Raw genomic sequence first — 6,790 nt, 5'->3', positions numbered from 1 at the left:
CGCTTCGACCAGGTGGGTCCCGACTGTCAGGCACTTCCTTGCGTGCGAAGATGTAGCTGGTGGGTCCCAGCAGTCAGGGGGGCGAATCATTTTTTTGCCCGGACGCACTTCCTTGCGTGCGAAGATGTAGCTGGTGGGTCCCAGTAGTCAGGGGGGAAACATTTTTTCATGAAATATAGTGGCCCGTCCAGTGGGTCCCTGCTGTCAGGTGGAGGTATCATTATTTTCCACGTAATAAGGAGGCACTTCCTTGCTGCGGCCGTGGACCCAGCTGTCAGCCTCTCCACGTACAGTCCACGTCCAATGGAAGTCGTTCCTTGACCACGTTGACCACGCCGCGCCGAGAGAAACAGGGTGGTGGACGACGCCGAGGCCTAGGAAGGGGACGATGCGGAGCCGGGGAAGGCACGGCAGTGGACACCCACGCGGAGAGGAGTACGAGGGTCCACTGGTCCGGCTGCGGTGTGAGGCTGCCGTCGCCGCAGAATAATAGGGGGTGTGGGTGAGTAGAGGGATGGCCTGGCCAGTGGTGGGAGTAGTAGGAAGCGGTGAGGCCTCCACGGCATCACAACCGGCCATGGGAGGCAGGAGCATGTGGCACGACCAACGCTGCTTTGGGCGGCTGGAGCAAGAAGACCAAGGTTGAAGAAGCACTACAGCCGTTGAATGGACATCATATACTATCACTGGAGCTAGAATCGTTCATATTGACTAAAGTTGACAAAGGCCCCCGTCCCAGTCAACTTAGTAGGCCCACAAGTCAGCCTCCCACCATGGTGGGTCCCAGCTAGCAGGGGGAGTATTCATTTTTTTGTGCGTAATAAGGAGGCACTTCCAGTAGGTCCGAGCTGACAGCGGGGGGAACGTTTTTTTCGCGAAATACGGTGGCCCGTCCGGTGGGTCCCAGCAGTCAGGGGGGAAACATTTTTTCATGAAATAAGGTGGCCCGTCCAGTGGGTCCCTGCTGTGAGGTGGAGGAATAATTATTTTGTGCGTAATAAGGAGGCACTTCCTTGCGGTCGCCTGGACCCAGCTGTCAGCCTCTCCATGTACAGTGCTCTTCCGATGGAAGTCGGTCGTTGACCACGTTGACCACGCCGCGCTGAGAGCACCAGGGCGGTGGACGACGGCGAGGCCTAGTATGGGGACGACGCGGAGCCGGGGAAGCCGCAGCAGTGGAAGCCCGCACGGAGAGGAGTACGAGGGTTCACTGGTTCGGCTGCAGTGTGAGGCTGCTGTCGCCGTAGAATAACAGGGGGTGTGGGTGAGTAGAGGGATGGCCTGGCCAGCGGTGGGAGTAGTACGGGGCGGTGAGGCCTCCGCGGCATCACAGCTGGCCACGGGAGGCAGGAGCACGCGGCACGACCGGCGCTGCTTTGGGTGGCTGGAGCAAGAAGACCAGAGGTTGAAGAAGCACTACGACCGTTGGATGGACATCGTACGATCACTGCAGCTAGAATCGTTTATATTGACTAAGTTGACAAAGCCTTTGGTACGTGTCAACTTAGTAGGCCCACAGCTCGGATTTGGCAGAGAATATATACCCCATTTTCGAGTTGTAAGAATGTACATCCCATTTTTTAATTCTAATGTAATTTACTACAGCCCATTTATAGTTTGTTAAAAGTACAACCCAACTTCTGGCTAGGACAACGATTAATAATTTCAAACAACCGCTCAAAACAGAATTCAAAAAAATTCCCACATTTTGATGGGATCCGAAATATTTTAATCCCAAATTTCTAGTCAGGTTAAATATAATTTCAAAATAAAGTTGTATTACGTTAAAATCCAACGAAATATTGCGCGCGCAACAAGTAATGAAATTAAAATTTTCAAATTCCAAAAATAATATATTTTTATACTAATTATGAGTTTGGTGCATAGTTACTGCCCAGTTATTATAATTACATCCCTTCTATTATTTCTTAAAGTCCATTTTCTTGTTAAGCCTAATGCATACCTCCTAGGAAAGTTTACAGCCCAGCGGGGCGGAGAATAACAAGCTGACCCAGATATTGTGTACAACTGTCGGCCCAGTTGCATTGCCGATGTTGAAAAAAAGGCCTGTGTAGTACAATACAATCTAACATGGCTACTCAGCCCACATTCAGCAACACCGGAAAGGCCCAAACAAGGCTTCTGTACAACTTTTTGAAGTCACTGAGCTCAGTTAATAACTTAATAAAAAAGTTAGATTACAGTGGAACCTAATTAAACGTTGTCACGAGCTAATAAATAATTCAACGGGTCCCACTTGTCTATGTGTGCGTGTGTGTGTGTGTGTGTGAGAGAGAGAGAGAGAGAGACCCATCGGCCGATGCTCGTAAATACATCTTTCAGCCATATGCATTGCTGATGCTCAGTAAAAACTTATATAGTTGACTCAATCATATAGAACATCATAGCACACTGAACTTGCATACAAAAATTTCACGCAGGCGGCACAATCAGGATGGAAGCAGTGGATCGCTACGGTTAGGGCTATGTTTAAACCAACGAAGTCGTACATAACGGTTCATCGTCTTTATCAATGATGGGGAAATATCTTGAATGTTGTGCAAAGAAAACAGACAGACACCACAATAAGTTCTGCTAGCACATTAAGTTGACGTACAACCCTTTCTAAAAAAAAGTTCAGGTACAAAATTAGAACAGGTCACAATCAAATGTACTAGCATATTAGTGCTTCACACCCATAGCTCGGATTTAACTAGTATCTAACAAGATTCAGTTGTTACCTCAAATTAGAGCACATCTAGGCAGCCAAGCCTGAATCTTCTCCCAAAGAAGCAGTGGCCTCTGCCGCGTGATGGAGTAGGCCCTATGCCATCCATCGTTCCGAGCAACACGGGGAAAGTCTGACATTGACTCCTGTAATGGATGCTGTCGAAGGACCCTGGCACCAGCGGCGGCGACAGGACTTCGATTGATAGATTGACCACTTCTTCGACATGCACGAACACTCGATACAGGTACATCCCTAACGTGGTCCGCGACGGCCTTGGTGGCGATGAATAGTACAACCCCGGTTCCTGCACCGGTATCTCAACACCAATCACCTTCGGTATGGTGGACGGCTTCTTCATCCATGCCATAACCGTCAGAGCCCAGCTGTCTGGAGGATTAAACATACTTATGAGCTCACCTCCAAGGTCGTTGATAAGCTCGTTCATGGACTCGCTATTCCAAGCACATCGAGGCATGCCGTGGAAGGTAAGCTTTGTTAAAAACTCAAGCTCACATGGCACCGAGCCCCATCCTGGGTGCCACTGATCAAAGCTCACCAGCGCGCCATCGCAGGACAATTGCCGGGAAGATTCGAACACACGACTGCAGTCGAAAGTTGTCCAGAACCTGACAAAGAAATTAGCCGGTGGCAGACAGACTTCGACGAGCAAGTCACTTATTTGGATGCCATGTGCAATGCCAAGAGCTTTGACAAGGTCGTCCGGCGAGACAGGAGGCCGATCGCCGTTGATGGTTACCATCAGCACTTTGCCGGCAAACTGGTCATCAAGAGCCACCATGCCACTGTTGGGCGACAGCATGCAGCGACCAAAGGCAGGACGGACCTCAGGATCTCCGGCTCGGAGATCCGCGTTGACCGGCGACATGATAGTGCGCTTGAGTACAGGGAGTACAGGAGGGGAATTTGGGGGAACTGTAGTAGGAATCGAGATTCTAGAGGTGGGGGAGGGGCGGGAGACTGGGGATGAAAAGGTAGCATGAATTTCGAGCATGCGCCAATATGCTCTCGGCACGCAAGCACACGGTGGCGTTCACATGTCGGCGTAAGAGTCCTTATTCTTTGTTTTTTGGAGAGCCGAGCCTTTTTTTCAAGATCTTTTGAGAGCCCGGCCTGAGTGTCATAATTGACCCGTTTGGCATTGCGTTACTACTCGGACCATATTCAACAACACCTCACTGGCCCAAACAAGTGTACATCATTGAAAAGACACTGAGCTCAAATTATATAACTTGAAAAAAAGGAGATATACTCTAAACACTGGAGAATGGTGATGCCCTCATTTAGCCCACCAGTAGTTCAAGATAATAAATAGTTCGAAACAACGATATCTACAACATTCAAACACTGAATAGTGACTACTACTGACGTAAACAGCAAGACATGATAGTTCATAAGAAGTCTTGCTACACCACCAAAACGCACCCATCTGCAGCGCTCAGACTCTCGTGATCCATACGAGAATGACATTCTAAACAGAAGCAACTATTACATAGTAAGAGTGATGAGGGAGTCCTGGACTAGGGGGTCTCCGGATAGACGGACTATCATCATCAGCCGGACTCCAAGACTACGAAGATACAAGATTGAAGACTTCGTCCCATGTCCGGATGGGACTTTCCTTGGCGTGGAAGGCAAGCTTGGCGATAACGAATATGTAGATCTCCTACCATTGTAACCGACTCTGTGTAACCCTAGCCCTCTCTGGTGTCTATATAAATCGGAGGGCCTTAGTCCGTAGGACACACAACCATTACGACAATCATACCATAGGCTAGCTTCTAGGGTTTAGCCTCCTTGATCTTGTGGTAGATCCACTCTTGTACTACCCATATCATCAATATCAATCAAGCAGGAGTAGGGTTTTACCTCCATCGAGAGGGCCCGAACCTGGGTAAAAACATCGTGTCCCTTGTCCCCTGTTACCATCCGCCTAGACGCACAGTTCGGGACCCCCTACCCGAGATCCGCCGGTTTTGACACCGACATTGGTGCTTTCATTGAGAGTTCCTCTGTGCTGTCACCAATAGGAAGGATGCCTCTACCCGCCTTCAAAGACGGTATCTTCGCCAAAGGAGCCTTGGCCACCGGCCAAACTATCCGGCTGGGTGGTTTTCTCATGACCGCCTGTTCAGCCACCGCTTCGACGATGACCTCTCGGGTCATCAAAAGCAACCTTCACGTCAACTCAGAATTCGCCGAGCAGCTGGATCCAATAGAGCTCTCGTCCGTAAATGAGCTCTTGGATCGCGTCGCCGCCCTGGGAGTCGCTACAGACTACAATCAGATTGGGCTTAAAACTGATCTGAGAGAGATTAACTCTCCTCAGGTTACCCACCACGTTGCGGTGGTAGAGGAACAACACAGCGACTCTTCTCCTGTATTGAAAACTAGTCATGTCCGGGCTTCCGAACCCTCCACGCCGGATTCCCGCGAAGGGATGGACTTCGATCAAGCACTGAACCTAAAGTCAGGCATCAGACCAGACTCATTGGACAACGTCCAACAATCCAAGCTTCCAAATTCGGAAACTTCTCGGCCCTTGAGCCTCGAGATGGGTAGGATTCCAGACTCAATTCCACCCACCCACCCAGACATATGCGATCTATCTCAAATCCGGCAAGAGCCCGCTGAAACAGTACATCATTACTGGGCCAGATTCCTCCTGGTTATGGACAGGATAAAGGACTGCCGAGAGGAAAACACAATTTCAATTTTCTGCAATAATTGCACGGACAAGGGAATCTTGAACGCCGTCAATCGCCGTGAAATTACACGCTGCGCCGACCTGGCGTCCATAGTACGAAAGTACTGTGCGATGGAGCGTTTCTGGAAAACCGAAACTAAGTTTTGGGACAATCCGGCCCCGAATACAACCCTAGTCCGTAACAAAAGGGTGCATCACACTCAGGCACCAGGTACAAAAACCAAAAAGCAAAAACCCCATAAGGCATGGAACCGTACTGGAGGGATGGCTTAGCGGACCCTGTAAAATTCACAGTACAGAAGGCGCCACCCCAACACATAGCCTTCGAGCTTGTTGGATATTGCGGCAGGTGGGCAAAAGTGGCGAGGAGCTTCTAGCCCCGGAAAACCACTCCAACAGTACCAGTACGGTGTCAACAGTCTTCGAGACTTTCGCATCAAATAATATGCGAAAACGAACAATCCACAGCCTTGCCGAAGTCTACCAAGTAGCAACAACAAATCCATGGAGCGACATGACCATCACCTTCAACGCCAGCGACGAACCTAAATTTCGAACAGCCCGAGCACCAACCACATTGGTCCTCAGTCCAATAGTGGATGGCTTTCATCTTACCAAGGTACTCATGGATGGCGGCAGCGGACTAAACCTCATCTACGAGGAAACTCTTCAAAAGATGGAAATAGACTGGAGCCGCATTGAGCGAAGCAGCACAACCTTTAGAGGAATAATCCCTAGCCGGGAAGCGCGCTGCACAGGAAAAATCACACTTGATGTGGTGTTCGGCTCGCCGGACAATTACAGGTCCGAAGAGGTCATGTTCCAAGTGGCCCCGTTCAGCAGCGGATATCACGCTATATTAGGACGAGAGGCATTCACAATTTTTCAAGCCATACCCCATTACGGGTACATGAAGCTTAAGATGCATGGGCCCGGCGGAATAATCACTCTAGCTAGTGATCCGGACATAGCACTCCGCGCCGAAAACAAGACAGCCGCATTAGCCCTGGAGGCACTATCCGAAGCCCTAGCGGCAGAAGAACTCACTACGCTTCGCTCTACGGTGAATAGGGACGATGTGATACTCGATAAGAGATCCAAGTCCACCTCCTTTATACCAGCAGATGAAATAGTCAAATTCCAGGTCCATCCAACGGACCCAACAAAGACGGCCTCCATCGGGGAACAATTGAACCCTGATGTAGACGCCGCACTGTGAGAATTTCTTCGGGAAAATTGGGACATCTTTGCCTGGCACCCTTCAGATATGCCAGGAATCCCACGCAGATTGGCAGAACACAGCCTAAACATCCTAAAAGGATTCAAGCCAGTCA

Source organism: Triticum aestivum, chromosome 5B (assembly GCF_018294505.1).
Source record: "Triticum aestivum cultivar Chinese Spring chromosome 5B, IWGSC CS RefSeq v2.1, whole genome shotgun sequence".
In the NCBI taxonomy this organism is placed as follows: Eukaryota; Viridiplantae; Streptophyta; class Magnoliopsida; order Poales; family Poaceae; genus Triticum; species Triticum aestivum.
Note: the sequence above shows the minus strand (reverse complement) of the source record.